This window comes from Cygnus olor, chromosome 5, assembly GCF_009769625.2.
Source record: "Cygnus olor isolate bCygOlo1 chromosome 5, bCygOlo1.pri.v2, whole genome shotgun sequence".
NCBI classification, from domain to species: Eukaryota; Metazoa; Chordata; class Aves; order Anseriformes; family Anatidae; genus Cygnus; species Cygnus olor.
This window is the reverse complement of record NC_049173.1, coordinates 53,600,359-53,626,213: the sequence shown is the minus strand read 5'-3', so window position 1 is coordinate 53,626,213 and position 25,855 is coordinate 53,600,359. Positions and strand designations below refer to the sequence as shown.

General features: G+C 40.6%; 1 long non-coding RNA gene across 1 annotated transcript in view; it reads left to right on the top strand.

Moving 5' to 3' along the window:
• LOC121070404 overlaps positions 1-3,797 on the top strand; it is a 68,040-nt gene extending 64,243 nt beyond the window's left edge. The window contains exon 13 of the long non-coding RNA XR_005820053.1: positions 2,396-3,797. This is a non-coding gene — a long non-coding RNA (uncharacterized LOC121070404). The remainder of the gene's footprint in view (positions 1-2,395) is intronic.
• Positions 3,798-25,855: the final 22,058 nt, after the last annotated feature.

Below are 25,855 nucleotides of genomic sequence, written 5' to 3'. Positions count from 1 at the left end.
CCTGAAGGAAAATTTATTCTATTAATAGATGTGGCTGCCATACAAATAGATTACTTTCCCCTGTCAAGAAATTAACTTTCTAGTTAATATTGTTTCTGTGCAAAACCAAACCGTACAATCCTTGTAAAACTAGAATACTTCTTGTCAGAAAAAAAAAATGTTTTATGTAACATATAGAACTTACAACAATTACCTAGCTATACTAGGAAGTCTTGTTTCTGAACATGGAAACAAGATGAATGCCTTAAATACTGTAACTCATGGTTTTACACAAAACCTTGCTGCTGACTTTCATTAAGTGAGTGCATGTATGCCAGCAAGGCTTACAATACATGAGGAGGGGAAAAAAAAACACAACAGAAAAAATTAACATCAAGCTCTTATGCTGAAGCAAATAATAGAAATGCCTCTTTGGCTTTAGCTCTGTTTTCAGACTCACCCTGCATATAATCAGGCTCATCTTATCCCTAGCTGAGGTCTAAAGATACTGAATATCAGAAGTAAAATGTTCAAAGTAGAAGCTTGATTTCATATGCTTAAATTAAGAGCATGAAGGAAGACACTTATATTATGGGCATGGCTAGAACATCAAGGTATTTCTGTTTAGGACATAATTAGTGGATGGTGCAAGTCTAGTCAATAGAGGCACTCCCAGTTCACATGAGTTAAGGATCCTGTCTGTTTTGTACAGATTTCTTTAGACAGGTTTACCAGCTGAGGTAAGGGGAGGTAAAAAAAAAAAAAAAAGGGGGGGGGGGGTAAAGGGGATCAGATCCCCCCGATAAAGTGGACAGCGTATCCACATGCGCTCTGATGGGGCAGGATGGCCTACGGCTAGGTACGGGAAGGAGTTTGGATAGATAACACTCTGTATTTCCCACTCCTTTTTCACATTTCTGTATTTTCTCTGCCCCCTGCCATTCTGGAAGGTCTCGAGCAATTGTCTGTTCTGGCAATTAAAACAGTGGGGTGCAAGTGCTGTACCTCACTGACAAACTGAGTGGCCTTGAGCAAATGCCCTGGGGAACTCTCCAAAATGGCATCCTGTTGTGTTTGTCACTCTAATTAAATGCAAGTGAAATAGGCTACAAAGCACTAGGTCTCCAAGGAAGCAAAGCTAGGAAAAAAACATGATGAAGTGATCTGGGTAGTGGTCTGCAAGTATCAACTTTAAGCTATTATATTTTAAGCTGAGGGAAAGACTTATGTGTTCTGCTCTATATTCTTTGCTAGGAGTTTTTAATGAAGAGATTAACAGAAGGAAGTTGGGTCATGACATAAATGTCAGGAGCCAAAAGTGAGAGCAGTCTAAGGTGAAGACGATCATTCATTTCCCTCACAAGCCCTGTTTAAACTGTTAAGACAACAGTCCTGCGCCCCCCGAAAAATAAAACAAAAACAAACCACCACATCTTGCTACGCATCTACCTTCTAGCAACTGTGTTGCCCTGGCTTAGGAGTGTGTTACTAGTTGCTGTTGCAAAGCAAACGGGGTCAACACCTGTACTGTACTCACATTTACAATAGATGCCAAATGCTGCACAAGTATCAGAACTGTTTTCATTTAGGAAGTTTCCATCTTTCACAGTTCCTAAAGAAAGAGCAGAAAACAAGACTGACTTTACAGCAATTAAATACAGACTTCCCCCTGCCATCCTTCCCCAGTTTTATTAGTGTTGACTCATACCCCAGCAAAATTTAGTGACTGGTTTAGGGATCATAGTTTCTGAATGTTGGGAATTGGGCCTCGGTGCTTCTCCTGTTGCCCTGGGGCTGGAGCAAGCTTCTTACAGGAATTCTTCTGACATAGGGCTGCTACCATGGGATTCATTTAAAATGCCTAAATAGTCATTTTCCATTCAAATTGCTAACTTTTTTTTATTAGGTATATTTTCAAAGATACCTTTGTGTACGACTTAACAATTCATCATTTTTTAGTATAGGAAAGAACTTTTTAAAATACAGATACTTACAGCCTAAGCAGTAGTTTGCACTTAGCAATGTGTTTGCAATATGTTCAGTTTCTTCACTGAGACTTACTAGAAAGTGCAAATATAGACTCATTTATCACAATCTGAAAATCTAGTTGTTTCTTTAAATGCTGATTTTTGCAAAGGCTTTAATTCCTCATATGGAGGCACTAAGCACCAGCCCATTTTGTTCTTGGCAAAACTGGGGGAAAAGCTTATTTCAAATTTCTAATTAAAATTCTTTCTTGCTGCATAAGGAGCCCTGATGGGATTCCTCAGGGTAGTTGGATGGGTTTCTGATTGAATTACAACTGGCCTGATTGTGTGAATATTTCATTTAAGTGTTCTGAACTGAAAACAGCAATTAGTGACAACCTGAATAATAAAAAGCACTACTTTACCTTCAATCCTCTTTTCTCCCACAGTTCATTCAAATTAGATGCTTAGTCACTGGAAAAACAACAACAAACAAACAAACCCAGAAACAAAAAATGAAGCAGGAGTCAGTGCCTGGGAAGAGAAGTCAACAGCCATCACCCATAAGCCAGACGTACTGTGGTTGGAGGCGATGACTGTGTATATGACACTGCTGCAGAGCTGCCATCATGAAGCATGACTGTGCTCCTGATCTTTCATTTATCCAATAACCTGCACTAACTTTGGTTTTGATCCAATCTCACCTTAGGTAATTTCAGTCTACATTCTCATCTTGTATTTATTGATACTAACACTGAGTTTTTCACTGTAGAACCATACTGCCCATAGGTTCACTAGGACAAACTCGGTTAAAAATTCTGAAACAAATATATTTGCCAAGCCATTTTTGGGGTGAATTTCCCACGCTTACAAATAGACATTTTGGCTAGGGCAATTGAATGTGATCCAGCTGTATATAATTCCCTGGGTGGATTATAAATGCTTGCTAAAGCATACAATCACTTGAGTTGCTACACAATGTGCTACACAATGTGCTATTCTGGAGGAAATGCAAGAGCTGGAGAAGTGTTATAGTTAAACTAAATGCTGGGAGTTGACAGGACATGCAGTTTCTTTTGACTTGTTCTTGAAAACCACTACTGACAACTATGACAGGTTCTGTATCTGTAGTTGATTGATAGAACTTTTCCAAATGGAAGAAAATAATTTTAGTCATTAGTGGAAAAGGTTATCATTAATAGTGATCCACAATGTTAATCACAAGTTTAAATTGTCAATTTGATTATCATAATTGTAACAGCACAGTGACTAAATTGGGATCACTTATTAGTGGGACTAATACGCTCCTATTACAGAGTTTTCAATGGCTATATCAATACCCACGGAACAGAATAAAAACTGTCCTTGTGCTGTCACATCAGAAACAGCTCACAATAAGCTAGCAGATCTATATTGGCTCAAAGAACAGAGCTAATGAGAATGACAGGAAATAAACCCACAAATTATTTAGTCTTCTGCAACAGCCACAGTGAATTCACCTGTAGAATGGAGTCAGCACAAACCATTGCACAAGGATCAGTGCTAGAAGTCTCTGATACAAAGATATGGGCTTATTCTGCTAACTGCAAACTGTTCTGGCCCTGTCTGTCCCTTGTCACTCATGAACAACATCTTTCACTTTGTCTTACTTGTACGGTACTACCTCACAAACAGACTCTTCCACATAAAAATGAGCTTCCTCCTTACTTAATTTCAAGTGTTTTCAAATTGTTTTTAACCTGAAATGCATCAAAATTTTATTTAATTATTTAAAGATACCATTCTTCTTTTGGAGCTTTCTTCTCAGTTGTAAAACTCTGCATATTATAACAACAATTTATCATTAAAATTTGAAAAATATTCTGCATGTCTTCTTAAATTCGTTTTTTTTTCTACTGGATAAACTTTACACACAAACGGTGTTTATAACACATTTCCCCTCTTGTACAGCTTTTCATGCTTCTATCCTCACAGTAGGAGCAGTTTCCTTAAATGTATTCTGCCTGAATTTCTCATTCTAGTTTTATTTCCAAACAAATTCAAATCTGAAAGTAAAACACAGCTGAAAACAGTATGTTTTGCACTTAAATAATTTTAAGAAGTTCTCACAATAAACAATAAACTTACAGTTTATGGTGAGGTGCATCTGGAGTGCTATATCCAGTTCTGGGTGCCCCAACACAAGAAAGATGTGGACAGAAAAGAGTGCTGCAAAGGGTCACTATGATAATAAAGGTCATATATCCTGGCATATCTTGATCCATATCAAGACGTATCCTGGAAGCACAACACAGCACAGAGAAAGCAGTCTAGGAGGTTTCTGGAGAGCGTGGAAGATAGCTTCCTGAGGCAGCTGGTTAGACAGCCTACCAAGGGAGGTGCCCCGCTAGACCTTCTGTTCACAAACAGTGATGGACTGGTGGGAGATGTGGTGGTCGGGAGCTGTCTTAGGCAGAGTGACCACGAAATGCTAGAATTCTCTATTCTTGGCGAAGCCAGGAAGGGGACCAGTAAAACTGCTGTCTTGGACTTCTGGAGGGCTGACTTTGAGCTGTTCAGGACACTGGTTGGCAGAGTCCCTTGGGAGGTGGTTCTGAAGGGCAGAGGAGTCCAGGAAGGCTGGGCACTCTTCAAGAAGGAAATCTTAATGGCTCAGGAACAGTCTGTCCCCACGTGCCCAAAGACAAGCCGGCGCGGAAGAAGACCGGCCTGACTGAACAGAGAGTTGTGGTTCGAGCTTAGGAGAAAAAAGAGGGCGGGCCACTCACGAGGCCTATAACGCTGTTGCGAGGCTGTGCAGGGACAAAATTAGAAAAGCCAAAGCTCATCTGGAGCTCTATCTGGCTACTGCCGTTAAAGATAACAAAAAATGTTTTTACAAATACATCAACACAAAAAGGAGGACTAAGGAGAATCTCCATCCTTTACTGGATGGGGGGGGAAACTTAGTTACAAGGGACGAGGGAAAGGCTGAGGTGCTTAATGCCTTCTTTGCCTCAGTCTTTAGCGGCAAGACCAGTTGTTCTCTGGATACCCAGTACCCTGAGCTGGTGGAAGGGGATGGGGAGCAGGATGTGGCCCTCACTATCCACGAGGAAATGGTTGGCGACCTGCTACAGCACTTGGATGTACGCAAGTCGATGGGGCCGGATGGGATCCACCTGAGGGTACTGAGAGAACTGGCAGAGGAGCTGGCCAAGCCGCTTTCCATAATTTATCGGCAGTCCTGGCTATCAGGAGAGGTCCCAGTCGACTGGCGGCTAGCAAATGTGACGCCCATCTACAAGAAGGGCCGGAGGGTAGACCCGGGGAACTATAGGCCTGTTAGTTTGACATCAGTGCCAGGGAAGCTCATGGAGCAGATTATCTTGAGTGTCATCACGCGGCATTTACAGGGCAACCAGGCGATCAGGCCCAGTCAGCATGGGTTTATGAAGGGCAGGTCCTGCTTGACAAACCCGATCTCCTTCTATGACAAAGTGACACGCTTAGTGGATGAGGGAAAGGCTGTGGATGTGATCTACCTTGACTTCAGTAAGGCTTTTGACACCGTTTCCCACAACATTCTCCACAAGAAACTGGCTGCTCGTGGCTTGGACTGGCGTACGCTTGAATGGAGCCAATCCAGTTGGAGGCCGGTCACTAGTGGAGTCCCCCAGGGCTCAGTACTGGGGCCAGGCCTCTTTAATATCTTTATCGATGATCTGGATGAGGGGATTGAGTGCACCCTCAGTAAATTTGCAGACGACACCAAGTTAGGTGCGTGTGTCGATCTGCTCGAGGGAAGGAAGGCTCTGCAGGAGGATCTGGATAGGCTGGACCGATGGGCTGAGGTCAGCTGTATGAAGTTCAGCAAGGCCAAGTGCCAGGTCCTGCATCTGGGGTGCAACAACCCCAAGCAGCGCTACAGGCTGGGAGATGAGTGGTTGGAAAGCTGCCTGGCCGAGAAGGACCTGGGAGTACTGGTTGATAGGCAGCTGAATATGAGCCAGCAGTGTGCTCAGGTGGCCAAGAAGGCCAACAGCATCCTGGCTTGTATAAGAAGCAGCGTGGCCAGCAGGTCTAGGGAGGTGATTTTCCCCCTGTACTCGGCTCTGGTGAGGCCGCACCTCAAGTACTGTATTCAGTTTTGGGCCCCTCGCTACAAGAAGGACATGGAGGTGCTCGAGAGAGTCCAGAGAAGGGCGACGAAGCTGGTGAGGGGTCTGGAGAACAAGTCTTACGAGGAGCGGCTGAGGGAGCTGGGATTGTTCAGCCTGGAGAAGAGGAGGCTCAGGGGCGACCTCATCGCTCTCTACAGGTACCTTAAAGGAGGCTGTAGAGAGGTGGGGGTTGGTCTATTCTCCCACGTGCCTGGTGACAGGACAAGGGGGAATGGGCTAAAGTTGTGCCAGGGGAGGTTTAGGTTGGATATTAGGAAGAACTTCTTTACTGAAAGGGTTGTTAGGCATTGGAATAGGCTGCCCAGGGAAGTGGTTGAGTCACCATCCCTGGAGGTCTTTAAGAGACATTTAGATGTTGAGCTTAGTGATATGGTTTAGTGGAGGACTTGTTAGTATTAGGTAAGAGGTTGGACTGGGTGATCTTGGAGGTCTCTTCCAACCTAGACGATTCTGTGATTCTGTCACCCAAGTTGAGACTCAGGGAGCTGGGCCTGGTTATGCTGAAGACAAGGTGTGGGGGGATCTTATATTAATATGTATAAATACCTGATGGGAGGATGTAAAGACAATGGAGCCATGCTCTTCTCGGTGGTACCCAGTAGGAAGATGAGAGATGAAACAGGTAGGACAGAGAGCCTGTGGAGTCTTCATCCTTGGGGATACTCAAAACCCAATGACAGTCCTGCGCAACCTGCTCTAGCTGACCCTGCTTCAGGAGCTGGGGTTGAACTAGATGATCTCCAGCGGGTCCTTCCACCCTCGATTAGTTTCCGATTCTGGGATACCTGCCAGATGGAAAGCATGCTGTGCATGGGCTTACAGAAACATTTCATATTGTTATCCCTTGAAACCCACTACTCCCTCACAACCCCCCAAAAGGTACATCAAGTACAAGGAGAGGAGCAGGCAAGGTACAGAGGGCAGACAGATCATTGCCTCTCTTTCCAAAAATCACCGTGACATCACTAACAGAGTTTTACTAGCCTGCACATGGGCTCATACATGAAGAGGCAAAATTCATCTTTAAATAGATGATGAAAAGCCTTGAACCTGCACTCTTAAATGTCATGAAACACTCTTTAGTGTGCCACACATTTTAGCCTTGCTACAGAAGTTTTACAGTCTGTATTCCGCCCCCGTTCTGTTACTGTTCCCCAAGATTTTATAAAAGACCTTAAGAACACGCTGATCAACTGTGTAAGCCTTACATCCAGAGAGAGACAGTTTAAAGATCTGCCAATTTTGTTTTTCATATGAAAAATGTTTCCATCAACTTTTATATTTAAGCTATTACAAAAGAAGTTTAGTTTTTGGAAACACAGCAGAAACCCTGACATTTTTAAGATTAAAGCATTTTGGTTTTGGTCCATAACAACATGTCTAAATTAAACTGATTTTAAAAGTTCCATAACATTTATAAGAGGTCAAATTAGGTTGACAAATTCTGATTTTAATTAAAACCAAAAGAATTTGAGTTCCAAGACCTCAGTTTTCCTACATAATCTCCATTTTACAGCAAGACTAAACCACTTTTTTTTTTAATTGGAAGTCTAAGAAAATATGTTTTAGAGGTAATAGAACTTCCCACTAAACAAAAAGCCTGTAGTTCAGTCCCATTTCTTTTATAACAAAAGCTGCTGCATTTATGACGTTAGATTGCTGATTTTAAAACCTCCAAACGCAAGTATAAAATTACTATAAATCATTCCAACAATTACCAAAAGTATCCTGCAAATGAATATGTACAATTAGCTATTGTTTAAACCTGTATTTCTTGCACCTCTCCATTTATTACAGTACTCTAATTGTTTTCTATTTGAATTTAGACTTCTCAAAATTACCAAATATGCAGACCCTGGTTTACTCTAGACTAAAGTCTCTCCAATTTCACATGACTACAGTTCTTTCTATCTAGTAAGAGATACTATTGCTACAAGGAAAAATTTGTTTGTCTATACAGACAGACAGCAGGTTACAGGCACAAAAGAAGCAAGCTGGAGAGCCTGCTTTTTCTTACATGCGTTAGGCACACAGTTGATTAGATTTTAAATCGTAGCGTTTTTATTTGTAGGAATGAGTCAGAGCCAGATGGACAGTTGTATTTCCAGAGCCCAGTTGGAAGTTCTAGTGCCAATACTTAATCAGACGTGCTCTATTTATACATTGAAAAGATAGATTAAAATTAGGCAAAATTAAAGTAAAAAAAATTTTGAAAATCACACAATGATTATAACAACTTGTAAAAATAAGTTTACACTAAATTTTTGTTCATTTGTTATAAGTAAGGGGATAGAAGAGTAGGTAATTTAAGAAGAAAAAAAGAAACAAGAGAAAAGGTCATCACACATTCTTCATTTCTTTGCTTCCCTAATATACGAAACTAGTCTTGTTAGAAATAACATTTATATCAAATGCCAACCTCTCAAGGCTCCTGGAATGCAGTATAAACAGTTTCAAAGTTTCTAATGCTCTGTTAGCTAGATTCAAACAGGGTCCCAGCTGTTCAAGTACCACTTTAAACACAAACCCACAGTTCAGATCCTCAAGTTCCCTTGCTCAGCTCCTGCTCTGGAGCTGATTAAACTTGTGTGGCACCGTTTCACCACTAGGCATGCACAGTGCAGCACAGGCGAAGCCCTGGTGGTGATTACACAGCTTGGTGTCTAGCACTGGGGCATCCTCTACACTAGGCACTTTTCTTTCTAGCTTGATGAATTACCCAACAAGATAATTATGGTTAGAATATTCTAGCTATCTATGACTTCCCACAAAACACATGCTGATTAAGATGTTCGCCTTTTCCTCAGTACCTCATTATTGGGGTTATTCATCTGTGCAATTCAGTGAACAGAACTGGTCACCTTTCTCTTAAGAGAAGGTACCAGATTTTCTCCTACTGTGGCCCAGCAGCTGTGTAAGTCAGTGCATTTCAAACACCTCTATCCTATCCTGAGGACAATTTCTATTCACACTCTCTTCCTACCTGGTCCTCAGGGCATGCAGCCCTTACCAATGTGCAAGATAATTCCTGTCCCTAGAGGCAACATGGACACCACCTGTTCTGGAGATCTCAGTAGGGACTGTGTTTTCCAGCTGTGCCCTTGATCTCTTCCTTGTCATGGTCTTCCAACAGAATAGTTGATTTACTTATTTCATAAACAAAACAGCAGCTTTTGACAAGCTACAGACATTAGTCTGAGAAAAGGCTAGTCTCCTGCTATCTCAGACACTTAACCCGTTCCTACTTCAAACCCCACAGCCTTTACTCTGGCAGCTGCAAAACACTCCTGAACACTTTGTAGAAGACTAAATGCAACAGAACAAAATTGTGTTACAACCACCACCAGTTTCCAAGCACCTGCAATAAGCAGTGAGTCAGGTGACAACGCGCAGATAGCTCAAGGAAAACAGATCAGACCTGGTCCCTATCAGTCTGGCTTTGGAGCTAGAGCTCCTGAGCAAAACTCAGCAAGTGGGCAAAGAGTGGCAACTCGAGTCCTGCTCAGCTTGTGGCGACTGAAAACTTTGTCCATAACAAATTATATCCTTACTTCAGGAGAACACTGAGACCCAGGACCCTGCATGGCCAACAGATTGCAGTACGCTGCTAGTGCCGCAGGACTCTGGGTGAGGGGGTTAGATTACATGCTATAGAGTGCACTCCATAAATATTTGACAAACCAACAATGCCAATAAACTTTCAAAGAAAGAACAATTGAAACAATTACCACTCAGGAGTTTTATGATTTTGAGGAGATTTGGTACATGCTCATAATGTCCTACAAGGCTGCACAAAGCAGTTTATTATTTGATAAATTCAGCGAGCACCCACAACTATACAATGACGGAGTAGCGACAGGAAAGAAAGAGTGCAGAGGTAAGGCACCTAAATCTGTACTGATCCTACATGCTGCAGAATCTGCAAGAAGAATCAGAATTGCTTGAAGCCTTTTCAAAACAGACTTCCTCAAGATATTTAATTTCTAAGCTACTTCAGATGTAGACATAGAACTGTAGAAGAGAATCCATTACCATATGTCCACAAGACTAACTCAAGACAAACGTATTCAGATTTGCTTACTTAGGAGCCCTCAGATATCTATGATTCCTCCAGCCATTATTTTAATTCAAACTGGTAGGGAAGACGAAGCCCTGATACAGTTCAATAATCCTTGGAGTTCATTTAATCAAATATGCTTTGTTTTGAAAATATTACAGAAATTCCAGCAAAAAATAAATGTCCCATGCAATTAAACATGGCACATAATGTTTATACACCATACAGGTACTGGTATACCCCATCATTCAAATGAAGACAAAGCAGCTCTACCCCAGTTAGTGCACAGGGAATGAAAACACTAACATTTTCTTCTTAATAAAACAAAAGAATCTCGTAGTGCTTTGGAGCAGGGATATATTCGATTCCTTGGTTTCAGAAGGTAAGTCTGACAATTACCTGTTAGGATGCAAATCACCAAGTAAGCCTGGCAAACTGCATATACCTAAAAAAACCAGTTTCTGCCTAGTCAAATATGGATTTTATTATATTCTAGTTGACATGTCTCATCATACTGTAGCTATAATGCATTTGACACAACTTATAATATAAATCAACTTTATGCATTTTCCCAAGTAGGATTCTTTTTTCCTCGTAATTAGTAATAAAAGAATTGGTTTTTATGGGTTAAATTGTATTTAAATGGATTTCATTGTTTAACAAAGAAAGCCTTTCCTTTCAATTTCAACATCCATAACGGTACTTAATTTTAAGAATTCTTGTTCAGAAGTGTAAGAGCTGAAAACAAGAAAAAATATGTTTACATGCTAGAATGCCTTTCCTAAAACTACAGATTTGATAATGTTTTTAGACAAGTGAAATCATATCCCAAGGGCACATGAACTGGCTTTCAGTATTTCCATGAATTTTGGAAGACACAGACAATAGCAGATCATGATGCATAATACTTCTCAAATTATCTTAATGTTTAGATGATGTTGGATTCTTTATTAATAGCTGTCACATACCTCATATGCTTGAAATCTGCTGCTGTATGCAACAGTGAATGTTTCAGACAAGACTGCTTAAAACCTGGAGTCCATTCCAAAAAAGAAAAAAAAATCCCAATCTAAAAGGCCTAAACTTACTGAAAACCCACTGACAATCTAAAACAGCGTGACCTGCTCTTCTGACTGTGAGTAAATTGCCTTCTTAGTATGCTGTTGTGTGTTTTTTACTTCAAAAAAATGATTGGAGTGTTCCCAAGTAGCTTTTCAATTATAACAGAATTCTTAGTCTAGTAGCTTAGAGACTGTAGGTTAAGAAAACACATTTATTACAGAAGACCTTGAATGCAGTAATTAAGTGGCACAAATGAATCATAACTAGTTGAAATCTCAAATCAGATTGCATGCACACAACTGTATTCCTGCTCCCATACACACAATACACACATCTGCCATAACTGAGTAAATTTGCTCCATGCCACAGCAGCTCTCAGCAAGAGCACTTCTATAGAAATTATCTGGGAAACCAATACCATGGAGTACACCGATCATGGCTGTGTTTGCTTTGCACTTACAAGATGCATGTCTTGGTGAGTGTGCCCGCAAAGCACATCACCTGTGAAGTGCTGATGCGACCAGGAAAGCAGCATGGACTTGTGATTAGTACAGCAGCCTCAGGAGTCCTGACCTCTACTGCCTGCTCTTTAATTAAGATTTATTATAGTAACTGTCAGAGCCAACCAGAAACAGGGTGCTCCTTTTTGCTGAGTACTTTAATACACAGTAACTGAGGTCATTTCTGTATAAGGACACTCAGGAGAGAGCTAAACTGAATTCCCAAGGCTTTACATTTAAAACACACTAGACTCCCACTATAGATGATCATTTTGAAATACGTTTATTTTAGTTCAATTAGATTAATTCAGGCTGACTGTAATATTGTTATCTGCCAGTATGCTATAGCCACAAACTACTCAAATGAAAGTACAGTATATATAATCAAATTCCTTCCCAAACACAGCCTATAGTTACAGCCAAAGGATTGTTACCAGATTTCAAGTGAAGAACAAATAATGGGAACTCGGGGTCTATTTTTTTTCCAAACAAGAAGCAGAAGTATTAGGGTTTTGTTGCTAACATGGCTGTCACTTGCGTATCACATTGTCAATTTTCAACCAACAAAACACTGTGCTAGAACAGCTTACAGTACAACTGGGCCATATTTTTTTTTAAATTCAACCCAAACATCCCTTTGTAGATATGCCCTGAAAAAGAAAAGCACAGAGGAAGGGGACAAAGAACCATGGCTGCAAAGGGAGCACACTGTTATGTTAGGTATCACAATAATTTTCTTTTTCACCAATCTTGTAGGTCCCCTATTTCATTCTTTTTGCTAGTGGTTACACAGCATGACACCAATTCAGAGCCTCACATCTTGCTGCCACAGTTCTGGCAGGAGTGCAAATTGCGTCACACTTACCGACAAGCCTTGGCATTCTCAGAGCACATCTCCCCTCACAGGGGGCTTAGAAAATAAGGTGCCCTGCCTTCAACTTGGTATTGAAATAGAGCATCTTCTTTCTGTATATAGGAAACATAAGTTCAAGCCCATATAGGAAATATATAAATTTATATATATATATACACACACACACACACACATATATGTATATAGGAAACACAAGTTTAATCCGAATTAAAGGTATGAATCCTGTTCTCCATATGTACTCATATGTACTCTAAGTACTAAGTTTCAGGATATTCAGTGACATCTCAACTCCACCTTTAGAAGTTCTTTCACTCGCCATAAAATACTGAAATGCGAACTGACAACAGTGTATTCTGAACAAGTCTTCCAACAATCATATGAGAGTAGTATTCTTGTCTTGTTGCATCTTGTGAACTCAAACTAGAGAGGCAGAAACATAGTCACTTGACCATGAGACATTTTGGAGCAGGATACCACTCCTGAGCAATACACCTATCTTTGTATGAAATTAAACAGAGAAAGAATTTTAGTTTTGGTCTCCCCCCAACCATACGTATGTTCTATGTATTGCCTGTTGAGTATAGTAAGACACTGGTGCCCATCTTTCCTTTTTGAGGAGATCTAATTAACCAGGTTTATGGAATTAGTTTTGGAAGGAAATTCACAGCTGTGAAGTCAGATGGGAAATCTCTAAACCCTGAGGTTAGATTACTTGATCTGGGAAGAATACTTCAAGAAAGCTTTGACAGAAAGCTCACTTGTGAATTTTCTGGTTTGTGTGAATCCATTAGTATTCTGACTTCCAATATAAATGCCTTGAAAAGTTACCCAAGATATTAACAGCCTTTCATTTAAAAAAAAAAAAAAACAAAAAAAAACCACGACTCCTACAGCCACTTCAGAATGACAGACAGGTTGTGAAATATTATTATTCTGATGATAAAACCACACAAACCGCGTTTATTTCCCTCCTCCCCCTGCAAACCATAGCAAAACAAACAAATGAAAGTTTTCAGACAAAATCTTGATTTTTTTCCCCCCACAACACAGAACATAATCTTGATTTGTAGCGATTTCATTTGGTTCAAGTTTAGTTACTTTCATTATTCAAAGGTACTCATCAAGCTAAGCAGCAAAAGAATACGGGAAGAAGTTAGTTTTGTAGTTATTTGACGTGAAGAACAACTGAACCTGACATCTCATGATGAACATCATTTAAAGAATTTTCTGTTTGTTTAAGAGCAAAATCCTCAGTAAGCATAAGTTAGCATAGCTCACTGCGATGAATGCTCATTTGCATCATCTGAGACTACAGACTTCTGCATTTCTGAGCTCCACTATTACCGACAGGGTAGCTGCCCACCCTCCATCACGGAGGCTGCATTGCTCCAAGTGCCAGTTAAGACCCAATGAGACACATCCAGTCTCAGCATGTTTAAAATCCAGCTTAATCTTAGAATGCAGGTGGAGGATAAACCCAAAGCTTTATTTGCTTAAATTCATTAGGGTACTTTGTAATTCCACCAACATTTGAACAATGCTAATATACAGAAAATACAGGGGCAAAAAAAGTTTTCGCTTTAATTCTGGGTACTGCAGTAAGAATGAGGCTTTAAGTGAGAAACGTACATACAGACTTATTTTATGCAGATTTAAACTGCACTTTTTCATCTCTAATTTAACAAATCTGAGGACACGTGAGGAACGATGTTTCATACAAAATACTCAAAGCTTCCCAAATGTACAAGCAACCCTGAGGAACTCCAAATATGAACTAAGCAATTCTGCTATTTTTCTGCATCCTCCACAAACACACTTAATCAGATCCTTTCTCCCCTCTTGAACAGAACATTTTCTATTACTACTGCTTGGATCTACAGCTAACATGCACTGTGTCCCTCTCCCTTCTTAAAAGCAATATTAGGTTCTTTGTCTCAAGGAAATGATTAAATCATGTAATCAGTCACTCCAATGACCAGGGAGAAAACCATGCTTAACATATCCTTCTGCTGTAGCTCACACAACATTCTCCCACAGGCTTTTCTTGGATTATGAGATACAGCATGTGGCAGTGCCACTTCTGACAGCTTTTGGCAAGTTTAATTTATCCCTGCTGGTGACCACTCTGCCTTCTTTTAGGTGGAAGCTAGAGCTAGGACCAGGGAGGCCTCTTTCATTGTTTTGCTACGGGTAGTCAGCATTCATCAGGCATATCTCTGTTTCCAGATTTCCCTCATTAAGACCACTTAATGCCTAAATTCAAAGACTAAAAGCTACTCCAAACTTATTAGCAGTTCTCCATAAATTGACACAAGAATTGAATGCTACTCAAGGGATTATACAGATATCTGCTATTAAAAAAATGAAGAAGAGTTAAATGAAGAGTAAAAGAGATACAAATCCAATTGATTCAGCAATGAAAGGCTGAAAATACAACTATTAAAGCAGCTAAGTAATGCAAATGCCTAAAAAGTGTATTAGCAGACACTCTGATCATTGAGTTTACTCTTACTGAAAGTTCACTATGTCAGAAGTATCATCTTCCCTTTTTTAAGTTAGAATTTTCTGTATGAAACAGCATCTAAATAAAAAACTGCATAAGAAGTGTTCCTGATAGCTGTTTTTCTTTTAAATAAAAGATAAAATACATGGGAAACATCTGATTATTATGCTGAGAGACAGGGAAAAAAGGACTGTGACAGAAAGGTTGGACTTGATGATCTTCTGAGGTTGCTTCCAACCTGGGCTGTTCTGTAATTGATTCCATGAATCAAAAAGTGTGTTAAACAGCACTGTGTGTATTCAGTGGTTCCAGTTATGCTCACTTAAAAGACAACAACATCAACAAAAAAGAACAACTTATAGCACACGGAAGCCCTTCCAAAATCACTGTCAAAATCATCTGAAGACTTCATGATACTAGGATGGCAATCAAGATCTACTGACAGCAGTTCTTCCTGGTTGTGATGACGAAAGAAAAACTCCAGTTTAGGTCTATACCCAAACTTTCATAGGATATCTGCATGTAAACTTTAACCATATTTCAAGACAAAAGATGTCTGCTGCTAACTTCTATGAGTTTTTAACCATACATAATTAACCATAGACTCGCAGCTGAGTGATTTCTGGGATCTACTGGTTGAGAAATCTCAAACTTTATATGCAAGTCTGTCAAAAACATAGGAAATTTTGCCAAGTTTACACTTTCTGATGATATTTTAGATTTTCTGATCCCAGAAAGAGTCAGGGTCGGCAGTCTGTAAGTGTAAGTAAAACTCTAACTAATGGTGCTGGCACACAAGGCACAGGACCACAAATCTCAAAAATAAGTTTATTCAGGATTTGTTTTGCAAATTTGAGGAAGAGGTCAAGCTCTTTACCTGAACTGGTTACTCAGTTTCAACTACCCTTTTGCAAGGTATTGCAATAAAATTTTAATTTCCCTTTTAAAGCCCATTTTCATAACTGGCCATAGATCATGTTTATTAAAGAAAAAGGTATATAAACCCACAAATAAACATTGCTCAACCCCCTCATCTTGTTTTATATAGAAAAATTAGAAGCGTGACTCAATAATTATACTGTATGCAATTGCTAGGAGGTTTTTATATAAATCCTTTGAAACTACTAAATCAAAGCAAGCATTGAGCAAAAAAACACAGCACTCAAAATGGAAGGCTTTTTTTTTTTTTAATTTGCCAATTAATAGGAAAACTGAATAGTAGGGCTATTTTCAGCTTGTCTAGCAATATTTGCAATGATTTAAAAGTAAAAAGGAAAGGGAGGTAAAGCATGTGTTAGAGAGAAGCTGTAAGAATTAGAGCTATATTAGAGTCCTTCATCCAATTAAGCACATAACTTGGGGCTGCAGTTTTCATCTGGAGAAGTTGGTTTGTTTAATATCAAGAGATCAGAAAATGTTATTGCAAAGAGACCTACCCTCCTCCCCCCAATGCTATAGTGCTATAACACTATATTCCCTGAGATACATACAGACCTGTATACTGAGATAGATTGTTTCTTCTCCTCCGGTTATTCGAAGCTGTATTCAAATCATATATTTCCAGCATCAATTTTAATTCAGGCTGATGATGATAATCTCCCTGAGTTCTCTGATCTTTCCCTCCAGGAACATTCCCTGTTATACCCTAGGGACTAAAAAGGACAGGCCATTACAGAGCCGGGACAAAGTGCTCCTTTAGAGCTTGGTGCCTGAATCAGCAGTATGCCAGCTTAACGAGCTGACACAAATTATTGTGCCTTTCTGGAAACAAGTGGCCTTCTTGTCTCAGGAGACCAATGTGAAATGACATACTGAGGCAGTACTGGCATTTCCATCATCACTGTTGCCAAGGCTTGAGCTTAAGAAGGACAAGGGTACAACTGATCTAAACAGCATGCAGCATCAGTACATAAAACCATGAGAAAATTGCCAGGTCATAGCAATGAGACATCACTTTGACCCTCTGTGAGCTACAGGTTAAAATGACTAAAGGAAGTTTATAAGGAAAGCACATTTGTTACATAAGCCTTTATACGGGGCCCTCTCTTCTCTCTGCACAGGCTTGCACCAAGAATAAAGCCTAGGAAACAAGCAAAGACCAGGAAACAAAAGAAAAAAAAGGACAGACAATTTTCCCAGATTCACCCCTGCTTCCTCCACCCCACCTCCTCCATCACCAGCTTCTCTACATATCTTGGTCCAGGTAGGGTGTGCTACCAGAGGAAGACACACAATACGTTTCTGGGATCATAACCCTGTTAACACCAGAGTCTTTTGTCATTTCAGCCCAGTGTCAGTAACTAACACTTACTAGCCTACAAGATGCTGAGCACCTGGTACAACATCCTATGGGTATCCCGTTGAGCACAAGCAGTTGTGCTATCAGTACCAATACATAGAAGAAGTTAACTTCAGTGCAACAGCTATATTAGGTATCAATGAGCTGCAGGTATTCAGATTACCCCAAGGGCCATGTGGGTGAGAGCCAGCCCCTTTGTGCCAAAAGGCTCTTTAAGGCAAAGAAGTTTAGCATATGAACAGGAAAACCTCAGTTGGATCCATTTTGGTTTTATGTCAGTGTGCCTTTACTGGTAGGACAGAACACAAGACAGATGGAAGGAAGGAAGAGAAAATATAACATGACCTAGAATTTATACATCAGCTCCCAAGTAGCTTTAAGGTTATTCTTTTTCCCCTTTGCCCCATTCTCCCGCATTACTTTATTCAGAGAAACATGTAACACCAGAACATGGGTTCTGCCAGACGGCTCTCTGTGCACAGCCAGATGCTGTTTGACATCATAATATAAAAACAATAAAAAATCCCTACAACCCCAAACACCAATCAACCAAGGTGACTGGAGCAGGGAAGCACTCTTACTGTAAAGAAATAGGCATTATGATTAGCTTTGAGCAAAGTCTCTGAGGCCTCCAACAGACACAGTACCCACTGTGCAATGCTTACAATCCCAGAAGCATCTTCAGTCTTTGCCTTCCTTGTTTTCAGTCATTTGGTGAGATATGAGCAAGGAGGCTGCTGAGAAATGGGACAACTGAACAATTTTTATTCATCAGCTCCCTGTTTGGCCATTTTGGTTCTCAGTAGATGCTGCCAACATCTATTAGTTACAGTCTGTCTTGGGTAAATATGGGAAAAAGACACATTTTAGGAGTCTAATCTGAATTCAGCTCACAGCAGAAATGTATTTCTCTGCATGCTACTCTGGTTCATTCCAACATGGCAAGCCCTACTGAAAATGGCCAGTGTCCTCCAGCTGCATTTCGCTCCTCCAAGGTCTCAGTGCTGACAGATACTTCTGCAGGCTCTTGTTCTGTAGCTAGTGAGAAATTAGTCTTCTGCTATTTGCAAACAGTAAATTCATTCCTTGCTATTTCACTTGGTCCCTGCTGTCTCCTATGTGGTGGTTCCCCAGCACTTATTGCAAAGTGTGAGACAGTAATTCTTCATTTAAAATTATGTTTATCTCACTCTAAGCGTGGTTGGTACTGTACTGTGAACACACACAGCACTTTGCAGAACAAGGAAAGAGAATTGTCTGTTCTGTCTGGCACAGATCAAAAAATTCAAAGTATGAGGAACAGAATAACAGTCGAAACAAGGGAAGCCAGAGCTGCACTTGATTTCAGTGCAGATCTTACTCATACCTGCAACCAAAGCTGCAATTCAGCTGCGTTCCGCTGTGCAAAGAAAGGATCTACCGACTACTCAGTTGTTCTGTGTCAGTATCTGCACATCTCCTGGCTTTAAGAAAAGCTAACCAGGGTATTGGAGGCAGTCCAACTGTGCTACCTTGGCACCCTACACAGGCCAGCATACACTGATCAGCAGGCGGAGCACAGCAACAGACTAACACAGCCATGCTGCCAGTATCTAACTAGCACCGGTAGCTCTGCTCAGCACCTCACTGTGCTCTATCAATGTACTTAACGTGCTTCAGCCACAAAGTTTGATGCAGAACGGAATTAAAATCCAGGCATAACCAGATCTAAGATGGTTATACCAGTCTAGGACTAGCTCCACAGGGGAAAGTGAGGACAGCTATAGATTTGATAATGCTGATCAGAAAGTGTTTCCATAAAATGTTTCAAGAGAACTCACTGACTTAGTTTGTCCTGTGGGAAAGGCTGAGTTCCAACCTTCCCGTCCCCCCTCCAATTTGCATCTTGAAAAAATTTCAGAGTCATCTAAACACTGTTTTGATGTTTTCAAAAACGAGGAATTATTCTTTGGTATAGAGTGACTGCTTTGAAATTGAAGCAGTTAAAACTTAAATAAAATATTTGGCTTCAGCTTATACTCTGCTTTATATTTTTTATACAAAAACTTCAAACGAGACAAAGTCTCAGTTTGATACAGGAATCTCTCAAACCTCTGGCTTTCTCATGCCATAATATCCAACCCAGTTCTGCTCGTCAGTAAAAAATAAAAATAATAAAAAAAAATCAGCCACAACAGCATTGTTGAGTCACTGTACCTTGTGGAAGGATCCACACACGTGCACACACACAGAAGTAAACTGTGGCAAATGGAAGAAAGGCTTCTATTGCCCTGGTTTGATGGAGACAACTTGAAAGACAAGTCTTAAAAAGCATCATAAGGAGTGAAAAGTGGTGGTTACATGAAAAAATGCAGGGAATGAAAGGAGCAGATATATATTGGGAGAGTGGGAGGATTGAAAACAGTGGAAGACACTAAAGAAAGTTCAAGCTGAAGCTCTGTGTCATTGCCCAAGGTAAGAGCTATTCTGGTCTGTACACTGTTTAATAAAGGAAGATCTCACACCACGGGATCATGCTTGACATGCTGCAGGATTACAACAGCTTCACTTAACTTATTTCCTAGTCTGAATGATATTCAAAGGGAACATGTCTCACAAGAAAGAGTCCATAAATCCATATATTATGCTTAGCAATTTCCTTCAACCTTCAGTAAATTTAGCGCTGGGTAAAAAGTTTTCAAATGGATAGCCCTCAGAAAGGAAGCCCTTAATTTATCCCAGAGGTAGATAAGCCAGAGATGGCATCATTGTAGACTTCCTACCTTGCTTTGGTGGGTCAGATGGGGAATATCTAGGGCTGAAGGAGTTCAAGACCGAGGCCTTTCTCTTTCTTCAGCACCTGCCAACAAAATGTCTGTTGAGCCTGCTTTGTTCTCAGGGAGATTATTCACTAGAAACTGAACAGGATTACCTCAGCTAATCTCTCACAGCCCCATCAGACAGGAATGAGCTTAAATGAACTGCTGGTCAACCCAGATGCAAACTGGTATGGGAAGACTCTCCAGTGCATTAGTGGAGTTCACACTTTGGCATGCACTGAGCTGCCCTGGGGGTAGCAGGGAAGAGATGGCCCTGCTTGGGCTCCTAACCACCAAGGGCAGCTGCTGCCTTCAATTCACCAACAGATTTCTAAGTCAAGCTGCAGAATCTGAGATGTGCTCCTGCCACTCCTCAGACATTGCATCCAAGGATTGGAAATTCTTCTACCTTACTCCATCTTCTGAGCCCTCAAAGGAACGCTTATTGACACACATGCTCGCCAACACTCAAAACATCATACTGGAGATCATTCTTCTTTGAGGTTGACATGTCTGGGCATGATGTCAGATGTAGGAAGCAGCATACACAATGTGATCAGCAGAGTAGATCAGCAGACCACAAACCCCACGGCTAGCCAAGGTCACCAATGAACACAGACAGAATAGGTTTGTGCATGCTCCCTTTGCTCTTGAAAGCCACACAGTGGTTTCCTGGATGAGCAATGAATACTGCACGGGCAGTACTGCCATCTGTCAGTAGCCTTTTGGACAGTTTTCTTCTGCCCTTTCCCTCTTCAGTTTGAGCCACTCACTCAAACTGGCATGGAACGCATTCATTTAAAGTTCTTGGTCATCTAAACATGCCTTGTCTTTCATGTGCATTTAGGTATACACACCTCCAACTTGTTCGATTCCACTTGTAACCCAACCAGTTATGTGTGGCAGAAATTGCAGAAGGGACAAAAAGATTTTTACAGGACCTTATACAGATCTCTCCCTGCAATAGTTTCTAGATGCTTGGTATTCTGAGAAGCCTACCCTGGAAAAATACACTCAAACCAGGCTCTTTGCATCCAAAGAGATCTTGCATTAATCTTGCTTGCCTTAGTTCCCCAGATAAGCAGAGAAACATTATCTCAGTTTTGCAGATAGGATTTTAAGAGAGTAAGTGTGCCATTATTTTAAAATCACTTGGATCCTGTAGTGATTGGAGAATGCTAGATGTACATAACCTAAAGCAAACAAAATACACATACACATTTTATTTCCTATCTATTTCTTCCTTTCTCAACTTCTTTACAAAACTTTATTCTGGATTTATGGTGGCGATATTGACACACAAATTCACCACACCACACTACTGGTGTTCAAGTACCTATGAGGAGTAGCAGTTAAGCAGTAAATATCTTGCCAATACAGTTTTGAGAAAAGCTCTTTTCCTCTCTCTTTCCTACAAGCAGGTAATGATAGGCAGTGGCTATGATAGGAAGAGCAAAGTTTATGGGCAATAGAAGCAAACAAAGACAAGCTTTTAAGCCCCAAATTCCTTCATCGCTTGGGTATGACTTGCATTTTGTTTTCTAGGAGTATCTTGAAAGAAAGCAAGCAGCAGATGGAAGTTATGTTTGGCGTTACCTGAGAGTTGACTTCCACAGCTCATCAGTCAGCACAGCTCTGACTGGCCAGAGAATCTGATACCGATGTTTCAGGTCTGATTGGCCACCCTGAACTTGTAACAAGGTTTAACAAAAGCTTATGTCTTCCTCACCTCAAAAGACTTTCAGATTTTGTTTTTGAGATCTTAAAATTCATATGCAAGGCATCATTGGACTAGAATTTCTGCCCCCTAATTGGTTGACCTTGTTGGATTGACGAGGATCTTGGAGCAGAACCAGCAGCAGAACCACTGTGGTCATTCTGTGACCATTCAAAGCTGTATGTCATACCACACAGCTCTCACCCCATCATAAACTTTTTATACCTATGTCACACCTCAGCTTCAGATCACACATTATGAAGTGACACTAATTCTTTGATCATTTGCTGTACCTGGAAGGAATTTTCCCTTCTGAGCCCAATACCATCATTAAGAAGGAAAGACACTTTATCTAGACATCACACTGCAATTCCATGAGGCTTTCATCTCTTGTCATGATGAGCTTAATCCTCATGTTGGAGCGCAGAAGCTGTCTCTTCTGATGGAGACAAACAATGGGAGATTGTGAAAGGATTCTGTCACTGATTGACTGCATATGCACAAGGGAATTATAAGCAGTCATTAAGATGCCAAAACAGGAAAAATGTATCATGAAAGATTCACACTAGTTTGTCAGGGTTTTTTACTTAGCATTTGAAACAGATCCTATTGCTTATTCCCAAATAAGGATACCACCATTTTGCCAGAGAATACCTCCTTTCACATGTGGACTTTCTATGTCTGGAGATTCTGCTGATTTCTCCCGTTAAGCCATGTCAGCTAAGGGCAGTGCTTTGATAACAGACTTCCAGGAGGAAGGGGAAGAAAAAAAAGTCAGAAGACAATGGGAGACACGCAAATGACTCAACACAGTTATGCTTTTTTTTTTTTTCCCCCTCAGTCTTGAAGCAACACCCAAGAGTACTATTTAGTCACACAGTTTACTAAGATCATGTTGTTAAAGACCCTATGAGACACCTCAAGATCATGAATGCCAGCGATTTTCCATTCAGAGCTCATAATCATCTGGCCTAACAATTCTGTGCAGTATCTTTGCAGGATTTTTAATCCTGATTTGTATCTAAATTTGTGTAATGTTGCCATACACTATTATAAATTGGCTGTTCTTTGTAACTGCCCTATTTCAGTGGCTACAGAAGTGATCTCTCTGGAGCTATTGCATGAGAAGTACTGTATCTATCATATTTAGCTAAGTCTACCTCCCTTCCAAACCACGATACCCAAGTGCCTCACTATCTTTGGTGCATTTTTCCTCATATTACTGCTTTGATTAGGGAGATGTCGTTATTCAGATGTACGGATTGGGACCTGAGATACAGAAAACTATGAATTATCTGTAGCCACAGAGACAGGGAGCTTGAATCAACATTTTTAGTTCCCAGCAAAGCACCTCAACAATTCTTCCATGATTCAGTAACAGTCAGCTAAGGATTTTATAATGATGTTGACTTCTAGAGCACTTGCATTCTGTCTTCATCTGCAGGGAACCTGAAGATCTCTGCTGCATTTGTTTTTGTGTGGAAATCTCAGCATGTCATGTGTTCTCAAGAATTGTTATTTCTTCCCAAAATTGTTCGGGATATCTTGTGTTTGGAAGTCTAATTGCAATTAACTGGCTACTCTTGGGATTGGGCAGAAACGAGTAAAAGTATTGTAAATTCACTCAGAGAAGCTCTGACTCAGAATGGGGAGATAAATCTAGACCAGATATATCTAGTCTATTGTGTTACTTGCACTGGAGTTAAAACAAACAAAACCTCCTGTGGTGTCCAAATTTCAGAGAAGAGTAAGCAGCAAAAAACCTCCTACCAGAACACCCTCACTCAGGTCACTGATTGTAAGGAGACAAGACAGCCAGACAGTAGGCAGTCCGAATTTCTCCAGGCTCTGGAGTTTAGATGTCACTAAGGTGGGACTGAAGGAAAGAAAAGAAAAAAATGGCAAGGAAATAACTTGTGTTGGAAGAAATTGAATCTCAGTGTCCCAGTGAAACTGTCTTTGAACTGATTATCTTTGAGAACTGCCTTGCATGCCTACACAATACAGTGGTCTGAATTCCAGATTTTTTTTGTTAGCAATGTCCAGAGCATAGCTTCCATCCATTGCACACACAGCCTACTTCCCTACCGGGTGTCCAAGACTTCATGCTCAGATACCATCCATAATGACTGCTAAGTCATGTAAACAGAATATTTGGGCACAGATATAAAGTGATGCTGCCACATACACTTTCCAACAGGGCTGTGTAGCCACAACTAGTCTTGGGGCACAGCAGAGCCCAAGCTGTCCCCTTGCCATGCTGCCTTTAAGTCCCTTCTCTTGACTATTCCTCTGTCTCCATCACAATGAAACAGAAATGAAATTAATGCATTGAGCCTAAATGGATTTACATAATTTGTTTTAGACATAGCATGTCATCTCCAGATGAAGGGAATAATGGAGAGAATACATCATTTGTTCTTCTTCCCCAGACAAAAGGTAGAGCTGAGCTAGAAAGATACAAAAGGCAGAGGAGACAGAGCAAAGTGGAGCGTACAAGCAAAACAGGCTGTTATCTGATAGCGTCTTCATAATTCTGAAAGCAAGCATTTACTGCAGACTTCTGGCACAAGCTGGATACCTGCTAGGAGTGGGCATGTTGAATTATTCATGCTCTTTTGGTTATAAATAATGCACTGCCTGCATATATCTAATTTAAATAGATCCATAAAGCCCAGTGGATTAGTCACTGCATGCTGCCTAAAAGTAATAGATCATCTAGCCAAAGTCTCCTGGCTATTACCTGCCCTCAGAAAGCCTCTTTCAGAGGATAACATTTTAAAGAAATTTGCTCTTCTGTTTTTGTTGATACAGCGATAATATTTTGTATGTAAAAGCTTAAGAGACTCAAGTAGGAGTGCAGTACTGTACCAAGACACTGTCTGCTTGGAATCGTTCCTGCATAATTTTCCCATACGATCATATAGTAAGAACAGTGGTGTCATTACTAACAAGGAGACTGCACATCCCATATTGCACACAGAGTAAAAAAGTTGGCAGCCCTAACAAGGAAGGAAACTGAGCCTTAGGACAGATGTTCTTAGGTATGATTTAAACAACAAAAATAAAGCATGCACTCAAACCTTAAGCGCCACACTCAATAACAGACTATATCTTTTGCTTCTGTGTACATGAATTTTGTACATCAGTATCCACCTCCTGAATCTCCATTATGACCAGCAGACATAATGGGATAGCAGTGGCCCAACAACCCTTTTGTCCTCAAGTCTTAATGTAGGCTAGAAACAAGCACGGTTTTTCATTTTGGGGCATCCCAGAAATAATCCAAGGAGATTTTGTACTTCTGAGATAACGACATTTGAGGCTGACTGCCAGTTTTACCAGCCCCTCTGGGAAGGGCCTTCACATTTTGATTGACAAAGAAAGAAAACAACAGCCAAATGAACTTGTTTTACATGAGTTCCCATTGTGAGATCCTGAGGAGTTCTGTCTATCTGACGCCACAAATGCCCAGTATAAGTTCTGTTCTGGGATGGACAATCATAAGTTTTGGAACTGCCCTACCCCCAAATCCACCCCAGCCCCAGTGCTGACGTGGCAATGCTCAGCCACGACACACTTTCACAGAGCACGAAAAAGCAGGCCATTTGCAGCACTGCTTTTAAAAGGAGCCAGGGAGTGCCCATCTCCTCAACCACAGACCTGGCTCTTGGTTCTAAATAACGTGTGGTGAAGGTCTCATCTGGTCTTTTTCCCACCAGTCGGAAGATAAATATTTTGATGAAATCAAAGTTCTTATTGAACTGAACAGTTTTACTGAAATCAAGCGTTCAGACAAAAGTCCCCAGTATTTTCTCCCTCCCACAAGTCATTTTTTTCCCCTTTTGAGCTTAATAACAATGAAAAAGAAGCGCAGCAAAGGGCGAGAAATGTCATTTTAGCTTATTTTGTCACAATTTTTCTTTTAGTTAATGA